At 41.3% G+C, this 22,485-nt stretch overlaps 1 protein-coding gene across 2 annotated transcripts in view; it reads left to right on the plus strand.

Annotated features, from left to right (window-relative positions):
• PKIG (cAMP-dependent protein kinase inhibitor gamma) overlaps positions 1-22,485 on the plus strand; it is an 89,215-nt gene that overhangs the window by 34,820 nt on the left and 31,910 nt on the right. For both annotated transcript variants that reach the window (XM_040638375.1, XM_040638374.1), the window contains exon 3: positions 22,264-22,429. The gene's annotated coding sequence lies outside the window, so the exon portion shown is untranslated. The remainder of the gene's footprint in view (positions 1-22,263; positions 22,430-22,485) is intronic.

Below are 22,485 nucleotides of genomic sequence, written 5' to 3' on the forward strand. Positions count from 1 at the left end.
TTAGAAGTTTCCACTAGTTTACATTCTACAGAGGGAACTGGCTTTCTATTAATTTATAAGGTACGATGTTATTTATAACCAAATACTCCATAAAAACCACAAGTGTCAAAACAAGTGAAAAACCAAATCCAAGTGGCTGGAGTATAGAATTTCAACATTAACCAAGCAATAAGAGTATTAAGAGAAGCTTTTGATTAGCTAATTATATTTTTCCATGAAGAGGCCAATGTGTTCATCAATACCCAAGACATTCCTGCAGACATTCTGTGAAATACTAAAAGGTAAATCAACCTCCCTTACTTTTTCTTCTTTCCATGTGTATGTTTTACTTCATATTGGATTCTTTGATCATTTTACTTATCTTTTCAAGGTTTGTTGTATTTATGTATTTGAATAGGCAATACCATTATGTGGTACAGAATTCCCAAGTTACTTGAAAGGTATGTGGTGGGAATCCTACTTCCAGTAATGGCAAACAAGGTCACTTGAATCAGCCCTGCTGATAACAATTTAGAAAGCTGTACAAGATGTGGAAACATTTTCTCAAAAGCTTTAAGAAGTTTAGAAGATATTGAAGGATTGTAAGAGATTAAAGAGAGGTAAGCCTAGCTAAGAGAAGTAAAAAGCTAAGAGAGGTAAGCCTAGATACCAAAGCCATTTTTGTTCTGAAGGCACTTGTTTATCCTGACAAAGCATCTGTAAAGTTAAGTGATAATTTTGGTATCCTCACCTATGAGGACAGAATTCATAGCTTGTTGCCTGTCAAAGATAGGGACTCACATAAACCACCTTTCCAATTTGAATGGGACCCCTAAGGACATGAAGGGGGATCTTGAACTAAACCAGCCCTGATATAGTTTTGCAACCAGAGCTTCTAGGGAACCTTTAATCTTGATGGTCTTAAGCTAATAATGCCATCAGGCAACTCACAAAAGCAAGCAAAAATCCTGTGTAAAGGAAAATGTTATCCTGTATATCAAAGTAGTCCTCTAAATAATTTGTTATATAATGATCTAAATAATTTGTTATATAATGATCAGCACATAGAAGAAAACCAGGCTCACAAGGAAACAAGACACCCATGAAAAGAACTAGAAGAAACAATGTACAGCAAAAGCATCCTCAAAGCTATGAGATATTGGAATTTAAGACATGGACTGTAAAACAACTCATTTATTATGTAAAAAGAAACAGAAGCCAAGAATGAAAATATCACTAAGTAACTGGACACTGTAAAAACAACAACAGATTTGAAAAAGAAAGAGGCATTATAGAACTAAAAATACAATAACCAGAAACAAGAACACAGTAGATTTAAAATCACTGAAAAGAGAATTAGTGAGCCAGAAGATAGGTTAGGAAAAATGATCCAGAATGAACCATCAAGAGACAAAAATGTGCAAACTATCGAAGAGATGGTAAGAGAATTAAGAAGATCTGGTGAGAAGATCTAATATACATTTAGTCAGAATCCCAGAAAGAGAACAGCAAGAATGGTGCAGGGGCAGTATTTGAAGAGGTAATAGCTGAACATTTCCCAGAACTGTTGAAAGATGTGAACTCAGAGATTCAAAAGTATATAGCCCAGAATGTATTTATCAGGAAATAAAAAAGGCTAAATAGTGAGCAAGCATCTATCTTAAGAAGACAAAAGAAGCACAGCAAAATAATTCTGAAGAAAATAAAGACAAATAATAAGAAAAGTAGAAATCAATGAAATATAAAGCAAATATATTTTTAAAATATCAATGAGAGCTTGATAATCTTGGAAAAGATTAATAAAAATGATATACCCTGGTGAGTTTGATTAAGAAAAGGAAGGGAGGGGGGCACCTGGGTGGCGCAGTCGTTAAGCATCTGCCTTCGGCTCAGGGCGTGATCCTGGCGTTCTGGGATCGAGCCCCACATCAGGCTGTTCCACTGGGAGCCTGCTTCTTCCTCTCCCACTCCCCCTGCTCGTGTTTCCTCTCTCGCTGGCTGTCTCTGTCAAATAAATAAATAAAATCTTTAAAAAAAAAAAAGAAAAGGAAGGGAGGAGGGAGATAGGAAAGAAGGAAGGAAAGGCACAGATAACCAATATCGATAGTAAAAAGAGTTGTGGGGAGGCGCCTGGGTGGCTCAGTCAGTTAAGTGCCTGCCTTCAGCTCAGGTCATGATCCCAGGGTCCTGGGATCGAGTTCCGCATCATGCTCCCTCCTCTACCCGCCCCCCACTACTGATTCTCTCTCTCTCTGTCTCTCGCAAAATAAAATCTTCTAAAAAAAAGAGTGAAAAGAAGGGGGATCTTGTAGTCATTAACAAGATAATAAGACATACTGAACAGTTTATGCCAAAAATTTTGGAAATTTAGATGAATGGATAAAGTTATTAGTAATATAACTTTTAATAAAAATTGAATCAGCAATTAAAAAAACCTTCCCACAGAGAAAACCGCAGGTCTGGATGGCTTCACTAGAAAGTTATATCAAGCATTTAAGAGAGAAAGAATTAATATTACAGAAACTCTTCCTGAGAATAGGAAGAGAGATTATCTAAACAAACAAACAGAAAAACCTGACAGTAACATGGTGAGGAAGGAAAATTCATAGGCTATTTTACTCATAGACATGGAAAATCCTCAATTAAATTTAGCAAAGCAAAATCCAGTTTTTCACTAAATATTGTGGTGTAGGAAACTAACCAGAATGTGGCTTAAAACAGCCACTTTCTATGCCAGAGGTTCTATGGGTCAGGAATTTGATCAGGGCACAGAGGGTGGCTTGTCTCTGCTGCATTTTGTTTGGGCCCCCAGGTGAGAAGACCCAGAGTAGCTTGAAAATCATCTGGAGCTGTTTTTACTTTCATGTCCTACAGTCAGTACCAGCTGTTGTGTAGACCGTCAGCTCATCTCCGATTTAACACCTACATAGGATCTCTTCCTGTGTTCTATCTGCATGGACTAGTTTGAGCTTCCTAACAGCATGGTGGCCAGGTTCTAACTGCGGGGTCCTACATCAGTTAATTGGAAATGCTTAACATTTTTATGGTCTAATCTTGAAATTCACATACTGCCACCCCCACGACACTCTTGGTTGAGACAGTTACAGAGGGCAGTCCAGATTCCAGGGAATGTGTCAAAGACCCCACCACCCAATTGGAGGCGTGTCAAAGTCACACTGTAAGAAAAGCGCATAGGCTGGAATAGTATTGTAGAGGCCATCTTTGGAAAACATAGTCTGCCCTATCTAGCAGTATGTGAAAAGGATAATACATCGTGACCAAGTTGGTTTTATACCTGAAATGCAAGGTTGGTGTAACACCATAGACTCAATTAGTGTAATTTGCTAGCATTAAAAGAGAAAAATCATGATTATGTGATAAAATTCAGCATCCGTTCCTGATTAAAACAGCAACAACAATTTCAGCCCCGGAGGACAGGTGGAAAATAAGAAGGGAGCTTCCTTAATCTGGGAAAGAGAACTATAAAACATGTACAGCAAACGTCATACTTAATGGTGAATTTTCAGTTTGAGGAAGTTTTCACTTGGAGTTTAGGAATCAGAGTTGCCCTATTATTATTACTTCTATTCAACATTTGTTGGAAGTTCTAGCAAGTGCAGTGAGACAAGAAAAATAAAAGTATTGGAAAGGACGAATTAATAACTTCCTGTTTATATGATGACATGATTGTTTATGTAGAAATTATAAAAGATTTCTACAAATAAGTTATTAAAGTTAACAGTTTTGCAAGTTTGCTGGATACTAAATTAATATACAAAATTAATTACATTTCTATACATACCAGCTACAGATAGAAAATTAAATTTTAAAAGATACTCGTTTCAGCAACATTAAAAATCACAGGCCTCTGTGGAGAAAATTATAAAATTTCAGTGAGAGACATTAAAGAACACCCACGTAAAAGGAGCTCGATCTTGTTGCAAATATTAGAAAACTCACTGCTACGGAGATATGGGTTCTTCATAAGATATGGGGTGCTATTCTAGATTAGAAGGGATTTAAGAAATAAAACAATCAGTTTCAAAAAGTGGGGTCATAGGTTGGATCCTAAAAAGAAAAAAGAAAAATCTTCTTGTCATCCGTATCCTTCAGCTACCCTGAGGGACCTACCATTTCCAGTTTCTCATGCATCCTAGAGATATTCCATGCATATAAAAGTAAACGTGCATATCCTTTTCTTTCCTTAATACAAAGTGGATAGTGTACTATTAATATTTTTCTGCATCAGGCTTTGTTATTTATATATATATGTATATACATGTATATATGTATATATACATACATGTATATATGCATATACATATATATACATATATACATATATATAGTATTTTTATATCACTAAATATCATTGTTTGTATATCTAAATTATTATGGCTACATGGGCTTCTATTTGGAAGTACCTTGATTTTATTTACTATATTTCTCATGGATGGAGATTTAGATGATTCCTAATCTTTTGCTACAATGAGTACATATTTCGTATCTTTGGAAGCATGCCTTTCTGATGAATTCCTACAAGTGGATTTGCCATGGCAAAGGATGTATGAATTTTTTATATTAATTGCCAAATGATACTATACCACTGTATGACTATATCAGCAATGGATAAGAATTCCTGCTTTTGAACACCAGTGTGTTAGACTTTTTGGTTCTCTGCAATGGTAGATGAAAAATAGAATATCAACTAAGGTGGAGTACTTTTCATATATTCAAAGCCATATGTATTTACATTTCTCTAAATCCCCTGTTCATATTCTGAGCTTATTTCCCCCTTAGGTTGTTTGTCTTTGTCTTATCAATTTCTAGAAACTCTTTGTAGATTAAGGAGAAAGGCTATTCGTACTATGAAATATGATTTTTCTCAGTTTGACTTAGGATTTTTACTTTGTTGATCATGATTTTTGCCATGCAGAATATTTTTATTTATATACAGTAAAATTTATCGATGTTTTCTTTAATGACTTACAGGTTTTGTTTCATACGTGAATGGCCTTTCCCATTGTGAGGCTATAAAGTGTTGTGCCGTGTATTTTTTCTAATACTTATGTGGTTTGATATTTTTTCATTTAAATCTGTAGATCCATAGGGACTTATTTTTGTGTGAGGTCTTTGACTCTGCTTATTAACCTTTTCTTTCTCAGGCAGATGGAGAGATGAATTTTGACTTTGAGGGAGAGGGGTTTGATAGAGTCTTGATCATCTTTTAGGGTATGGAATTCCTTTCACTCAGAGGAACTGGAATGAGCATCTGAAGTCAGAGCTCCCTCTTCCCCACAGCAGGTGGGAAAAATAGTTTTAAACCGAATCCTTTTCCAGTATTCCATTTTATTTCTAAAAATTTTCTATTACTGCGGTACCAGTAGGCCTCGTGAAATGTTACAGTTTTGATCTTGCTTTTGTTCCATTTTAAAGTGGCTGCTTTCTGATGTCACGAAAGAGCCCAGCTTCATTACATTTATAAACTCTCTCAATTGTGATATAGCATGAGTTATAGTGAATTCTAGTCATTATGTTTATAACCATTGCTTCCAAGGGCTTTCCTTTCTGATTGTGTTTGCCTGGTCCCAAATTCAACTCAGCCGGTGATCTTTCTTTAACTTTCTGTAACTCTCCATCCATATATCACTTTAGAAGACAGGTTGTGAGCACAGGAGAAACCACCCCTTCTTGATCATGATATCACATTCTTCTTACCGTTCCAGCATAAATCTTACAAAATCTTCCAAACCTTTGAAATTCATTTCACACTTATCAGTGGAAATAAAAAGAATTAGAAATCGTTTTTCTTCATTAGGACTTGTGGTCCTGAGTATGACTACTACTGTGCTATTTGGTCTTGGATGGACAGTACTAACTTTGACCAAACAAGGCACTTAAGAAAATATATTACAACATCGCTTAAAAATGACTCATCTCTCCACTCTAAAGCCACAGTTCTCAGGTTTGTGGGTTTTTTTCTGTTCATCTACACTCATTTATTAGGTGCCTTCTGTTTTGCCAGGCATTGTGCTAGGATAGTGGGGGCTACAGAGATGAGTAAAATACTTTCTTCATCAACTAAGGGAGACAGAAATATCACAAGTAATCATAATGTACTGTGCTGTAAGAGAGATGCTTGTTGGGGGCATGTATTATCGGTCAGGGTTCTTAGTCCACTCCAGCTGGTTTAAGCAGGAAGATAGTTCACAGAATCCCCAGGAAGTTGATAGATCTGGGCTTGAATGTTACACAGATGGAAACAAAGCAGTCAGGGGTGATATTTCCGTAAGAAATGTCCAATCACACTAAGGGGGATTGTTTTAGGGAAAACACCACTGCTGCCTTGACTCACTTCTTCAGCACACATGGCGTTAGATATTGGACATTAGAAACTATGCTCCAGAACAGCCCTGGCACAGGAGCTTAAAATGGCCTTTAAGGTCTCAAGTGCAGTTAGATGCAGTTCGCCCAATGCATGATCTGTGTGTTCCTCGTGCACCTCACTGGCCTAGAGGAGCAACTGCTGAGCTTGAAGTAGCTTTGCCTTCAACTTGAACTTCACTTCACATGACTGTAGGTATTAGTTTAAAAACTCTTTCAACATTTCTTGCTATCGACGACCAGCATCCCATCCTCTAGTGCAGGAACTGGCCAATTGTAGCCTGTCACTTGTTTTGGTAAATGCAGCATTATGGTAGTACGCTATATTCATCTGTTTACGCATTGTCTACGGCTGCTTAAAGAGTCGAGCAGTTGCAACAGGGGTTACTTGCTGGGCAAGTTCCTTATCAGTTCCTTGTTCAGAAAGATACTCTCTGTGGAGAGCATCCTGAGGGCCTGGGGCAGCAGTCAGTGCCCAGCGGTTCATAATGGGCCTCTTGCGGCTCCCTCAGTTAGATGGTGTGTTCCACAAGGTTCCTTTAAGACATTCCAGCCCTTTCAGTCCCAGGCCTCAGCGGGTGTGCAGGCGTTGATCGGTGCAGCATTCAGTGCTGCAAGCCGGTCTTCACGCGAAAGTCCAAAAGGCCTATTCGCTCTACTTCTGTAATTAAATTTTATTTAATTTTTTCGCCTTTTGCTCTGTTAACAGTGCCCCTTCTAGTCCTTAGCTTCAGACGATGGTATCTCCAGCTCACAGAAGATTCTATTGTTAGACATCCAGTAAACTCTCTGCCATAACATATGGATAATTTGGGGACGTGGCCAGAAACTAATGGATGCTGACGAGTGCTTGGAAGATCAGTCTTCCCTGTAAGTGAAGCCAGATTAAATCAGAATTATCCTTCGTGACATTTGCACATATGGAGTTAGTAGTGCAGAAGAAGTAGTTAGGGTGCATAAGAATTGTAGTGACTGTAATTCAGGTATAACTTTGTTCTCTTCTTTGAGCCCATGTAATATATTTAGTCCACACTGAAGTCTTCTGTTTTTATGCCCCATCTTACAAGGCAGTAGCCTGGTTCTCCTGTCATGGGATCCGCTGAATGGAGACGTTCCAGGGTTATTGTCCCATCTGATTTTCTGCAGATCCACACCATTAATGAGCTTTTCGGTCAGCTTCCTCTAGTTTCTGTCCAATTTGTTGCTGTTTAAATTACTCTTCAAGCACATCATCTTTCTCCTTGCTTTCCTTACTGGTACTTTTAAAAATTTCAGCGTAAGTATGTACAGAGTCGTCTTATCTCTGGGCCAACAGCGTCAGTCCTCTCCAAGAGGGAGGGAAGAATCCCTTTCATCTTCTGCAAGCCTGTTCTCTTTCAAAGACTGCTCTGCTTCAGGCCTGGAATCTTTTCCTGGCTAAGAATTTTCATCTGTGGACACAATAGCTTCTTTGCAGCTCTTCAATAAGTAGTCTCTATTTGTTAGAAATCATGGCATTGGTGCACATTAGTTTGAAGTTACCTTTAGTTCTGTGGACTAGTCGCCTTGTTCTTGATCTAATCTTTCATTGTACTGAAATCCACTGGATGTGTAACTACCATCAACCTGTCAGAAGCAATGCAATCGGTCATGGGAAATGAGAAAGCTCTGGGGTCCTTTCTCTGTGATTTTCCCATCAAAGCTTTGGACGAAGGGCTCTGGCTGAGGAGCTCAGAGGCTGCCCAGGACACTTCTATCTTACAGGATCCTGCCCCCTTCTCTCTCCTCTCCATTTTGTTTTTTTAAAGATCCTCCTTTTTCTTTCCTGTTTTATTTTCCCTTTCTTTGCTTGGTATGTGTTATCCAAAGGAACTTAAAAATAGCTTTTTATATTTTTTCTTTTTATAGAATACTATATTTTTATTACAAAAAGAGTGCTTTGCAGAAAACATTTAAAATGCCAACAAACTGGGGTTCCTCCAGTGGCTCAGTTGGTTAAGTGTCTGCCCTCTGCTCAGGCCATGATCTCAGGGTCCTGGGATCGAGCCCAGCATCGGGCTCTACACTCAGCAGGGCGTCTGCTTCTCTATCTCCCTCTGTGCTCTCTCTCATTCTTGCTGTCTCTCAAGTAAATAAATAAAATCTTTAAAAAAAATTTTTAAAGTTAAATAAAATACCAACAAACTGAAAGAAGAAAATAAAAATTACCTGCAGTGTTACTACTAGGTTCATCAGTTATTTTTTTATGCAAAATACTATTTTCCCCTTTACAACCATGAGCCCCTGTTATATACATTTTAACATTAAAATGAGACAATTTTTCTCATGTCATGAGATATTCTTCTATAGCATCACATTGTAACTGCATAATACACCATTCTGTAGGTATATCAAAATGTATTTTGCTACTCCCTAATTGTGCACTTTTAGGATTGTTTTCAGTGTTTCAGTCTTCCAAGCACTGCTGAAGTCAGCAACCTGAGTCCAGTCTTTGCACACATCCCATAATCTCCCCCAGGATAAAGTCTTAAGAAGTCAAATGACCTGGTTAAAAGGCGTGTGTGTGTGTATATATATACACATATGTATATATATGTATGTGTGTGTATATATATGTATGTATGTATATATAACTTTTTTTAATCAATAAACTTTATTTTGTAGACTAGTTTTAGGTTCCAAGTAAAACTGAGCAGAAAGCTCCCATATACCCCCTGTGCATGTAGGGTTTTAAGGATTTCAGTACACGTTGTCATATTGCCTTTTAGGACTGTTGTACCATGTTTCATTCTTAACCTACATTTACCCATATCTCCTCAACACTGGATGTTATCATTCAAAAGAAATCTTTGATAAGGTACATCTAGAGCAGAATACCTACTCCAGTCACCTTAAGACTGATTTTTTTTTCTTCTGAAATTCATATTATGTTATTCATCCCATTACTATTTTTTATGGTTGGTGATGGCAGAGTTCCACCAACCTTCCTTCCTTTGCCAATTAAACAAAAATTAGAAAAGTAATACTTGTACATAAAAGTAAACACCTCACTTCCCCAGCTTTCTCCTGAAAGCCACTTCTTTCTTTAATGGTTTTTAGTAATTGTGGTGATTACCTCCAAAATTGTGAACAAGATTCATATACACACATACATATTTTTTTCTTTATTTGTGATTTTAGACAGTTATTTTTATAAGTAGCTTTGTGTCATTAAATGGTAGATGTCTTTAAATGTTCTGGTGCTTATCTTGCTGGACTTGTGCTGCTTATTTGATCTGAGAAAACTTCCCATGCTGGCTTTTACACTCATGCGTGCGTTTGACATATTTGCTGGGGTGATGGTACCCATCATTTGAGGTGTTCTGGCAGGAAGGTTTTGGGATATTTAATCCGTCATGTTGGCTGAAATGGCAGTCAGTCCTGATGCCTTCACGGTCTCTTGACTCTCCTCTGTAAAAGATGAGGAAATTAGCACCCCTTCACTACACACTACCTCCTTTTCTTCCCTTTACCTTCCTACATTCAGATGAGATCGATGCGGTTATTTTCTTCATTTTACAAATGAGATCTCAGAATTCAGAGAGTTTGCCTGAGGTCACGTAGCTTGTAAGTGGGGGACGGAGCCAGGACTTTTTCCCAAGTGCATCTGATTTCAACACCCAGGCTTATACCAATGCCGCATTAGTATACGCTCTCCACTCTGTTCCTCAAGGCTGTTAACCGCCCCTGCCCTTCCTGTGTCTGGCACTGCTGTCTTTTCCTTGGGAGTTTAGGAAAAGGTAGGTAGGTCTGTCTTTTGATTTTGGCTACAGGACTTACAAGCTGTGAATTACCAAGTCACTGTGCCCTTGAATATAAGCATTTACAAGATGTTTTGCAGAAGAAATGAGACAATCTTGTGTGAAAGTTCTTATGTAATGCAAACATCAGACATGATTATTTCAGAGCCTAGTAAAAATTTGCTGATCTAACAATGCAGACCAGCAATGTGGACCATAGAGTTCTCTCAGATAGATGAGTTTTTCAGAACAATCTTAGTTTGTCAATTCCTTTTGAACCATGACAGACTGTGGACTCTGGGAAACAAACTGAGGGCTTCAGAGGGGAGAGGGGTGGGGGAATGGGATAGGCCGGTGATGGGTATTAAGGAGGGCACGTATTGCATGGTGCACTGGGTGTTATACACAAGTAATGAATCATGGAACTTTACATCAAAAACTAGGGATGTACTGTATGATGACTAATATAATAAAAAATATTAATATTTAAAAATAAAATAAATACTAAACAGTTAAAAAATAAAAATAAAAACAAAAATATCCATGGTAAAAATTAAAAAATAAATAATAAAAAATATCCATGGTTACTGTTTATTAAAGAAAAGAACTATTGTTTTTGTTTTTGTTTTTGTTTTTGTTTTAAGATTTTATTTATTTATTCGAGAGAGATAGAGACAGCCAGCGAGAGAGGGAACACAAGCAGGGGGAGTGGGAGAGGAAGAAGCAGGCTCATAGCGGAGGAGCCTGATGTGGGGCTCGATCCCACAACGCTGGGATCACGCCCTGAGCCGAAGGCAGACGCTTAACTGCTGTGCCACCCAGGCGCCCCTGTTTTTGTTTTGTTTTTAGAGATATTTTCATGCAGACACAGGGAAATCAAAGTCCACAGAATAGCAGGCTAGCTATTTAAAATGGCCCCAGTGTCTTGGCCTCTTGTTGCTTTCCTCTGCTTGTACTCTTGCATTCATGTCACTCATTTCCACCTGTTATTCCATTTGTAGTTAGTAAGTCCTGGGTCCAAAAAGGAAGTTGAGGGGCGAGGTTAATCTGAAATGTACAGTCTGACTTATCCCACCCTGTTGTAGCAGTCTGTTGTCTTTGCTTCCCTCAGTTGACTATAACTCAGTGAGTGTAGAGATCACATTGCATTTATGTTTATGCCTTCAGGATTATGTGTATTAGGGCTCCAACAAATGTTTATAAATCAGTGAATGTCAGCAGTGTTTTTATACTTTCTGCATAAACTGCAAGGTGGCTTGGGGTTCCCATTGTCAACAACAAGCAATGTCCATCAATGCTGTTGCAGTTTCCCTATAGTGAGAGTCCCAGACATGGCCTCCAGAGGTTCCACAGACTCCTTGAAATGATATGTATTCAAAGGTATGCATTTTCTAAAGAACAGGATCTTAGCTTTCATCACATTCTTAAAGGAATATGTGATCTAAAATGAGTTAGCAACACCACCCAAATTGTGTAAATCTTTTCAGTGGTGTGGAAGAGTAGTTGAGTTAATTTATTTTTGTGCCCACACGCATATCAATTTGTTCCTTGATAAATAAATATTCCTCTTGATAAACTGTATATAACTCTGATGGGTTAGCACTTTAAGATCTAGGTAAGATCAGCTTGACCCCTTGTTTCTTGCCCCGTAGAAGTCTGAAGTTTCCCCCAAGGTTCTGCAGATTCCTTGGGGGTGAAGGTGTTTTCTGGGTCATCTCTGCCTCCTCTTCCTCTGTTTCTCAACCTGTCAGTTCAGAATTGAAACTCAGTCCCTTCCTGGTTTCCATCAAGAACAAAGGATACACTCACAAAAGCATTTGTAAGTGTTGTTATCAGCTTTGCTGGTGATTTGGGAACCCCAGACCCTGGACCTCTGGCATCTCCTGGCTCCTTGCTCCTTCCCCTTCTTTTATTCCTCACAGATTTCCCCTGGAATTCAGTTCTTTATTTATTGTGCAGAGCTACTTGGCAACCTTCAGCTTTTATTTCTGTTATTTTTTGCATGGCTGAACTCAAAAAGGTGACCGGTAGCTAAAAGGGCCTCCTGTTTGACAGTCTTTCTCTTTAGAAGGCAGGTGTGACTTAAAAGATTTTCTTTCTTTTTATATATATTTTTTAGCATCTTTTCAAATTTCTTGAATCCATCTGAATGAATTCTGTAGGTCTGTGTTCTTATTAAGAATCTCTCTGACTTCACTGCGAATATAGGCCTTTGCAATGGGGTAGCACCTATAAGCCCACAAAAGGTCTTGTTCTTTCATAACACAAAAGAGGAGGAACATTTTTAGTTTGACATCTACTAAAGTAGTTTCTTTCACTGTCCCATAAACTGAGTTTCCGCCTCCAAATTTCTTTAACTTTTTCTACATATTCTTTTTTTTTTTTTTTAAGATTTTATTTATTTGACACAGGGAAAGAGAGAGCACAAGCAGGTGGAGCGGCAGGCAGAGAGCGAGGGAGAAGTGGGAGCCAGACATGGGGCTCGATCCCAGGACCCTGGGATCATGACCTGAGCCGAAGGCAGAGTCTTAACTGACTGAGCCACCCAGGCACCCCTTCATATTCTTTTTTTTTTAAGTAGTAATGTATTTATTTTTGATGACTATGACATCAGTATGAATTTTATAAAAATTAGAACAATGTGGGAGTACACAATTTAGTTAATGAAACCCCTCCCCCCATAATCCTGCTGTCCAGAGATGGCCTCTGGTAACAATTTGGTGTATTATGTATCCTCTTAGAGCTGTAAATGCATATAGCAAACAGTAAAACACTGACTATGAGCCAGGTACTGTGCTTTGTCTCATTAAATCTTCACAGTGTTTCTGAGATGGGGCCCCTGTTTACCAAAAAGTAAACTTGAGGCTTATAGCTAACTGATGATTTGCCTAAACATATTTTCAGTATTTGCTTCTGTAAGCAGCCTGCAATAAATAAAAATGTATCTCACCAATGTTCTTGTCTGATTATCTCCATATAATAAATTTCCAGAACTATAATGCTTGGTTAAAAAGTGTGCACTTTGAAACTTCTAGTTCATTTTGAGGGAGGTAGTTAAGAGCATAGGCTTTGTGGTCATACATAGCAGTGTTCATATTCTTACTGCCACTTGCTGGCCACTCACTAGACTTAAACTGTGCCTCAGGTTGCTCATCTGTAAAATGGGATAATAACAAACCTCATATGGCTGTGAAGACTAAATGAGATGATGTATGTAATGTCCTTGGCTAGTATCCAACACCTAGGAAGAATGCAGTGCCTTCCACAGACTGGGTCCCTGCGCGTACAAAGCTAACATTTTAATGTGGATGGTAGGGAGCAGCAGTGAAGATGAACAAAACACAAATTAATGAACAAGAAGAATAGCAGTGCTGTGCAGACAATTAAAAGAAAGTGATGTGGGGCACCTGGGTGGCTCAGTTAGGCATCTGCCTTCGGCTCAGGTCATGATCTGTCCAGGTCCTAAAATCAAGTCCTGCGTCAGGCTCCATGCTTAGCAAGGAGTCTGCTTCTCCCTCTCCCTCTGACCCTCCCCCTACTTGCGTGCTCTCTCTGGCTCTCAAATAAATAAATAAAATCTTAAAAGAAAAAAAAAAGAAAGTGATGTGATAGGTAGATGGGTGATTACCTTAGGTTGAGTGGGTTGGGGAAGTCCCCAAGAGGGGACATTTTAGCTAAGATCTGAATGATGAGGACATTGTTTAAAGTCCTAGAAGCAGAATCATGGGATCAAAATTACATGCATTAAAGTCTTTTGGTCAATATATGACCAACGGACCAGCAAAAAAATTCTAAAATAATTTACATTCCCTTTATAGAGAAACATGCTTCTTTCCTTCATCATTACCGCTCTTATTTTTCTCCTGATTTTAAAAAGTGGGGCTAATCTAAAGATTATCTTGGAGACCTCTCCGTTTGCCTTCTAAAGCGCCTCGTTAGCAGGGGCCAAAAATAAGAAAACAAGTTAGTCCCTTGGAGGAATCTCTTAATTGTCCTGCATCATCCCCTGTACTCTAACCCTTTCTTCTCGCTCGGCGCCCTGTTTCTCTGCGCCGGTTCCTGCCCGCGCTGTGTGATGGGACCAGGGGCGGCCAGCACGTCAGGGGCATACATGTTGATTAACAGCCGCATTTCCCCTTAGGAATCAGGCAGTGCCTGGCTCAGGGGAGGTGACTGATCAGCATCGCCTTTGCTGTAAAAACAAGGCAGCTTTTAGAGGTAGGCTGGTTTTACCAAACAAATGTGTTGGCAAGGGCATAATCACCTTCTGTGACTTAAAACTGTGCAGAAGGCTCTGCACATCTTTTCGTTCCAGTCAAACCCTCTCCTGTGTGGCATGCGCTGGGGGCAGGGGCACTGTGAGCACTGTCACTGCAGCTGCGGCGTTTGCCGGTCATGTCTATATGCTTACATATTGTTTGTGGATCTGTTCTGTAAAGCCTTTTATCGTCCTAAAACTGTCATAAGACACATTCTTTTTGCAGGTCTTGAGTGGGGCTCGGCATCATTACGATGATGGAGTACATGTGAAATTACAAAGCTCATTCAGATACCGTTTTAATTTCAGTCGTATTTTTTATAGAATACACATGTATTAGAATTTAATCTCTGATTCAAGCCTTAAAGAAAATGATACTATGTAGTTTAAGCTCATAGGCAAATGGATTAAAAGTCGCTTGTTCTTAAAATGTGATTTCTTTTTATGATCTTGATTTTTTTAAACCCAGCAACTTAAATAAAACATCCCGAGGGCAACACGTGTGAGCAAGGGGTCCGGGGGCGGCGTGGGGAGGGAGTGAGTTTGATGAAATTGTCCAGGAGCAAAGCACCGCTCACTTGAAACCCAGAGATTTGTCATCCAAATATGTGCAGATTGCTGGTACTATAAATAGTTTGAACTAGAGTAAACAGCTTCTTCCCCCTAGCTGCTGCTTGGCCATTGTTCAGATACCAAAGCAGCCAGGGAACAGCCTCTCTAGCCAAGCTCATGGCACTTGGGCCCAACTCTTAGTCTGCTTCTTTGCCAGGCAGGGCCATCAGCTTCCCAGGGTTAGAGATGACCAGAGGGCAGACATTCAGGCCCTTCAGTGCCCCACTTCGGGCTCCCACCGGGACCCAGCCGGTCTACAGCTTTATGAACTCGCCCTGCCCTGGAGTAGCACTAATCTAAGGTTCCTGACAACCATCAGAAGCCCCGGGGCCACATGGCCACTCACTTAAGTAGATTTAGGAGACGTAGACACTTTTTTCCAGGGCCGAAGCATGCCTGGCTCATTCCTTTCTTTTGGAGCAGAGAAGAGTGGCACCGGTTGTCAGACCTGCCACAGGCTGCCCCTGCCAGCCGCTGATCTCTCTCTGCCAGCAAGACAGGCTGCTGACATTTTCACAACCCCTTTGAGGACTCGAGTAAAATGCTGACATTAGAGCAACTAAGGACATTCCATGGTTTATTACTATATTTCATTTGGAAAAAATAAGGTTCTTTTTTTAAAATTCCTGCTTCAGCTGCATTCATTTACAGTGACTCTTCTGTCAGATGCCTGTGAGGAGGTTCTGAGTAACAGCGCTTTGTTGTGGAGGGGACAGATGAGGGGGATGGGACCGAAGTACTGAATTAAGGATCAGGAGACCTGGGCGCTTGGGCAAGTTACCTAGCTCTTTTTTAGCTTTAGTTCCTCATCTGTCAAGTATACATAATTCTGTCTCTCCCACTTCCATCCATTGGATGACAGAATGGATGTAAAAGTACTTTGTGGACTATCCCAGACTAGTGGACTTTCCAGAGCTGGGGCAGTGGAAAGAGGCTCACAAGCCTGGCTTTCTACTGTGTAACCTCAAGCACACAGCTGATGTGTGTCTCCACCTTAACCTTCCCATCCGTAAAATGCTAATGTGATATCAGCCTTGCAAGAGTGTTATAAAGGTTAGAAATAACATATAGAAAGCATTGACAAATGGTAGATAATTATTAAACTGCAGTCATAATTATTATTACATTAAATGTGGAGGTACTCACTCTGGGCTATTCAGGGTTCTTTACCTGGAGAAACAGATTCAGTTTGTAGATGTCAAGATTAGCAAAAGGCCCAGCTAAAAGCTGACGGCAATAACTAATAAAAATAGACATTTTCTAAAAATCATGGTACTACATGAATATCATTTAAAAAAAACATCTGCAAGTCCAGAAAGGCATCCGTTTCCTGCTTACCCCCTCACCCGAGGTAACATCCGCTTTCAGCCTTTCCAGTGGTTCCTTCCATTTCTTTTTTTTTTTTTTTTAAGTAATCTCTGTGCCCAACATGGGGCTCGAACTCACAACGCCAAGATCAAGAGTCGCATGCTGCACTGACCGAGGCAGCCAGGTGCCCCCCCCTCCATTTCTTTTTTAAAATTAGTTGTGTTGGAGCGCCTGGGTGGCTCAGTCGGTTAAGTGTCTGACTTCGGCTGAGATTGTGATCTTGGGGTCCTGGGATTGAGCCCCATGTCAGACTCTGTGCTCAGTTGGAAGTCTACTTATCCCTCTGCCCTTCCCCCTGCTTGTGCTCTCTCTCTCTCTCTCTCTCTCACAAATAAAATCTTTTTTAAAAAATTAAATTAATTGTGTTTTGGGGCACCTGGGTGAGTTAGTGAGTTAAGTGTCTGACTCTTGATTTCATCTCAGGTCATGATCTCAGTGGTGGGATCAAGTCCCTCATAGGCTCTGAGCTCAGTGGGGGATCTGCTGGAGATCCTCTCCCTCTCTCTCCCTGCCCCTCCCCCCCCACTCTCTCTCTGTGTCTCTCTAAAATAAATAAATCTTTTTAAAAAAATTTGTTTTTGTCAGAATGGCACATGCACATAGTTTTCTTTATTCTTTTTAAGGTCAAATATTATAAACTTACACTGAAAACAGCTGTCTCCTGCCCCCACCTCTCTCTCCCCTGCCTCCTGCCCTGGTTCCAAGAGCATACACTTTTGATCTTGCTGGCTCTTTGTTCTATTACTTCCATATATCCAAATAATATGCTTATACAGCTCTCTCTGTCTCTGAACATTTTCTTATTATGGAAATTTTCAAGCATGTACAATATTAGAATAATATGAGTCGTTATGTACCAACCATTACCCAGCTTCAAGAATCATGACCTGTCTTGTTTCATCTATGCCTGTAGCCACTTTTCCCCCTGCTACTGGATAATTTTGGAATAAGTTTACACATCATGTCATTTCATCGGTAGCTACTTTAGCATGTATCTCTAAGAGAACAAGGACTGCTTTTTTAAAAACATACCTACACTACCATTATTACACATAAAATAATAATCCCTTATTACTCGCAAAGATTAACTTCTAAGTATTTTTTTTTTAAGATTTTATTTATTTATTCGACAGAGAGAGAGACAGCCAGCGAGAGAGGGAACACAAGCAGGGGGAGTGGGAGAGGAAGAAGCAGGCTCATAGCGGAGGAGCCTGATGCGGGGCTCGATCCCATAACGCCGGGATCACGCCCTGAGCCGAAGGCAGACGCTTAACCGCTGTGCCACCCAGGCGCCCCATAAGTATTTTTTTATTCAAATCAGATGCAAACAAGGACCGCACACTACCGTACTGCTTTTTGTTTATCAATTTTAGCTGTTACCTATTGACCTCCTAGGATGGCACATGAGGCTTTAGCTTTTTTGCAAGCACCAGAGCCCCCCCTTCACACTTCTCCTTTACTTTTTTCTCCAAATATCACAGCTTTTTGGTTAAATCAGTATTCAGTGTTTTATAGCATCATGGCATGATAAATATTGTTTACTGCTGAGCCAGTAACTTTCTGGTTATTTTCCCTCTCTCTATGACTTTTCCTGGACTAATAACAGCTTCTTTAATATGCTCAGTTTTACTTGTTTCTTACTGCAGAAGCTTCCCATACTTTCCATAGACTCTCAGTACGGTCTTCCACAAACCTGTCTGGGAGTCCCTCTGCTCTGTTTCCCTGGAGCCTCCCACCCTCCTACTCTGGTGAGACTGGCGCTCTCTTCGTCTGCAGGTCCACTGAGGTCCGGAGCTACCCTCGTCTTCATCCGTGGCATTCCTTCCCTCTCTCTTGTTAGATCCCTGCTTTCGAATCCTACTTTATATTTTAAACCCTCATTTAGGTGAAGCATATTCTCCAGGAGTTTACTGAGAAAAGAGTGCACAAGAGAGAAACAGTTCTAAGTCCTCAGATGTCTCAAAAATGGCTTTATTTTTCCTAGCTAAGGATAAATTCTAGGTTCCACGTCATTTTCCTTCAGAACGTTTACCTTTGAACGCATCGCTCTGTTGGCTTCGGGCAGCCAGCATTGCTCAGAAGAAGTCTGATACCAGTCTGGTTCTTTTCTTTTGAAACAGTTCTCTCTAGAAACATGTAGGATTTTTTCCTTTTGAATTCTGAAAGATTAGGAGACTACATGTAGGCATGATAGACTCTTTGCTTCTCCTCAGCACTTAATAAACTTTTCAGTTTAAAGATGCCTGGGTGGCTCAGTCAGTTAAGCATCTGCCTTCAGCTCAGAAAATGATCCCAGAGTCCTGGGATCAAGTCCCACGTTGGACTCCCTGCTCAGTGGGGAGTCTGCTTCTCCCTCTCCCTCTCCCCCTCCACCCTGCTCATGCTCTCTCCCTCTCTCTCTCTCTCTCTCTCAAATAAATAAAATCTTAAAGATACAACTTTCGACTCTGGGAAAATTTCCTCATGGTTTCTTAGATTATTCCCTATTGTACTTCTCCTTGTATGCTTTTTTTTCTTTTTTTTTAAGAGTTTATTTATTTGACAGAGAGACAGCCAGCGAGAGAGGGAACACAAGCAGCATTATGTACAAAATGCTTGTAAATTAAACACAGAGCTTTTCCATAAGAAGCTCAAATTCTAGCAGCAGAATACTAAGAGCTGCCCAGAAATAAATATGCCTCAGAGAGGAGAAAAGGTAAGTTTCTTGAGAGAGGAACAGATAAAGTCCTAAGGAAATTCAGAGGGAGAGGCCCCTTCCAGACTGGAGGTGCGGGGTGGGAATTAAGGGCAGCTTTGTGGCAGAGGGGCTGTCTGAGCCCTTCAGACCAGCTCTGTGCTCAGAAGCAGCCGGAGTTTCCTTTATCCTCGGATGGAGCTGATACTGCTGGCTGTGACGAACTGCGGGGAAACCCTCTGGAAGGCAGTAGAGGAAGGGACTCAGAGTGCAGGCCTGGTCCCGGCAGCCCTGGCGAGGAGCCCAGGCTCTGTCACTTATTCCGGTGAGCCTGGCGCAGGTTGGTCAGCCTCAGCAGCTTCCGTCTCCGCAGCTGTGAGGTGAAGGGGGTATTATGCCTCCTGCACCTGGTAGTTGTAAGGATAATGGAAGGTGGTGTATAGAGAGCACTCAGCCCAGAGCGTGGCCCCAGTCCACAGAGCGTATCTGCCATCGTCAGTCAGAAGGCAGGAGTGCCTGGCGTTGTCCTCTCTTCACGGGTTCTGTCACAGATGGACAGTTATCCAGCATCACAGGCAAGTGTTAAAAAATATATGTGGTCCAAGAAAACAGTATCTTTGTTTTTATGAAAGGGCTCCTTACTATTATTTTTGTGCAAATAACAAAACGTGATCTCAAAGCACTGAGAATGATTTTGGCAAACTGACCTGTCCAGGGCCCAGCTCATTTCCTGATGTCCACTTGGACTTCTAGAATAAAGGCACAGCCAGATAACGGCCCCTGCCGCCACCTCCAGTCCCTCCCAAGCTGAGTGTTGCTACTGAGAACACGCCTGACAGTTCTCGGTGGGCTTTTTTGTTCCTTATTCATCCTGACGTTCTTGAGAAATAATGGGTCCTTCTTCTGGCTTCCTGACATTCTTTATTCATTCACTGTTATGTCATCCTCAGGGTAGAGGATGGTGACACTGAGTCAGAATTAGAAAATAATGCTTTAGGATATATAATGCTTTACTTTAGGATATCGCAGCTCATTTTTGCAAGGTTTTTTTTTCAATATTTTTGAACTTGTAGTATGTGTCAGGCACTTAATCCAGACAAGAACCTTGTAGGGTAAGTGCCATTATTCTCACTTTACACAGAAGTTAACTTACCCAAGGTCATCCACTGCTGGAAGGTCCTGGGATGGGAAGGAAACCCAGGTCTCTCTGAGCGGGTGAGAGGTTCCAGAGTTAACAGGCTGGAGTTCTTTTCGTTCCACTACAGCCCCACCCCAGCCTGTGGGAAAGCCTTCAGATTGGCCAACTCCGTCCTAACATATAGTCTGTTTGCTTGGTCCTTCCTGATTACAGCATCAAAGATTTCTGAGAATTAAAGTTTTTATTAAGTCACAAACTCCTCCCACAGCCTTGCGCCTACGTATAAATAGCTTCTTCTTTCCCAAAAGAACTCCAATCCCAACTTCCCATCTAAAAGGTTTAAGACAAAGCAGATCTGCCTTTTGGAGGGAGGGACAACTAAAGCCCAGATTTCCTTCAGGTCACATGGTATTTGGGTAGCAAAGCAAGTAAGTACCCCCTCTTACCTAGGGGCCTGTAGTGTTTCCTTTAGGCAGTAGATTGACTACCTCTCCTCCCCCCTGGCCTGGCTGAACCCACCCTTTCCCCGTTTGTTTCAATAAGTTTGGCTCATTTTTCTAAGTAGAAATGATCCCATTTAGAAAGAGCATTGGCATGTGTGTGGCACGTGTGCTGGCCTAAGTAGGAGTTAAAGACTCAGTTTCCAAATCTGGCCCTTTAATCTTGAGCTGTGTGACCCTGGGCATGTCACTTAACTTCTCTGTGTTTCATTTTCCTACCCAGGAAGAGCAGACTAATAATTCAGCCCCTGGGTACTAATTCTCCTAGAATGAGAATCAGATGAGATTATGTACGACAACGAAGCTACCATCTATCAACACTTAGTATGTGCAGACACTTTCCGTTCCCTTGCGTGTGTTCTTCAGTTCTCACAGTCCTACAAGGGAGGCCCTATTACCCCATTTTACAGTTAAAAAAAAGTTCAGAGAAGTGAAGTCACACAGGACTCAGATCCATATCTCTGGTTCCCGAATTGATGTTTGTAAGCAATACGCGTGGCACACTGCTTCCCTCTGTACACAGAAGTATGGAGGTTTCGTTGTCTTCCCCCGCAAGCTCTCTACAAATGCAAGAGATTATGGTCTCCTCTAATCACTGCTGTTCCACATTAATCCCTAAGGACAGTTCTCATGCTTCTTTATCTTATCTAGTAGCCTATGCTGCCTCTTTCCATGTCCCCCAGGCCTTGTTCAGTGAATTCTTTGGGGTTTTCTCCCAGAGAAACAGTTCAGCTCCCCTACAGAGGGGGGTCGAAGGAACCAGGCTGAGCCTGGCATCGTGGGCGTTGGCCTCTGACCTGTCAAGCGTTCTTCCCTCTCTCAAGCATGTAGTCAGCCAGCTTGTAGTAAAATTCTTTATGTTGCATTTGTTGATAAGCTCCTCAGTCACTGAATTTCAGAAGGGGAGGACCCCAAAACCGTCATTTTATTGATGAAGAAACTGAGGTCGAGGGAGAGAGGTGACTTGCTTGAGGCCGTCTGTTCAGTTAGGAGTGTGATGGAGACCAGAACCGAGTTCTCCAGGCAGCAGACCAGTGCTCTTTCTGAGCCTTGCACTTGGGCACGTGTCGTCTCCCCTAAGTGAGGGACAAGCATACGCTGTGCCCAGCATGCACCTAGGAAACTTGGAGAAATCGAACAACTTGGAAAACTGAGCAGGAGGAAATGAGGGTGGGGTGGAGTGGGGACGCCAGTCTCCACCCTAACGAGGGTATTACACACCACCGACGTGAATTAAAATACAGTAGAGCAAACTAGATCGCTCTCAGTCAGCAGTGACTACAAGACAGAGGGACTTTCGCCAGGAGCCCTGGCCCAGTGAGTGGATAGGAAGCCTTTTGTCACTAAGGCTGCACTGTTGAAAATTGAAGGAAGGATGTTAGGCAAACGTGACGGCCTGGGATGAAGTTACAGCCCCCCAGCTCATTGTCCAGAGGAAATGGATCTCCTCCGTGGACAGAGAGGTGGAAACTGAGCAAGGGAGCTGAGTGGCTGACATCATCAGGCTGAGCATTGGGTTACAACAAATGGGGACTTACTTGGCCCGAGACGTGGGAAACACCCACTAAAACCTCAAAGTGCATTTCATTTAGAGACGCGGAGAGGGAGAGCGGGCAAGAAAGAATCCAGACTGCACCGCTGGCCTGGTCTGCTAATCTCGCTAACCCTCAAAAGGGAGGTGTTTTGAATCCTGGTTTCTTAAATTCTCCCTTCGCTTGTGACCGAGGAGCCCTGGACTTCGGAGAACTCTTTGCTCTTGTAAGTAGAACTTTATTCTCCTACCGCCACCCCCCCCAACCCCCCCCCCCCCCCCC

This window comes from Ursus maritimus, unplaced genomic scaffold (assembly GCF_017311325.1).
Source record: "Ursus maritimus isolate PB19 unplaced genomic scaffold, ASM1731132v1 scaffold_22, whole genome shotgun sequence".
In the NCBI taxonomy this organism is placed as follows: domain Eukaryota; kingdom Metazoa; phylum Chordata; class Mammalia; order Carnivora; family Ursidae; genus Ursus; species Ursus maritimus.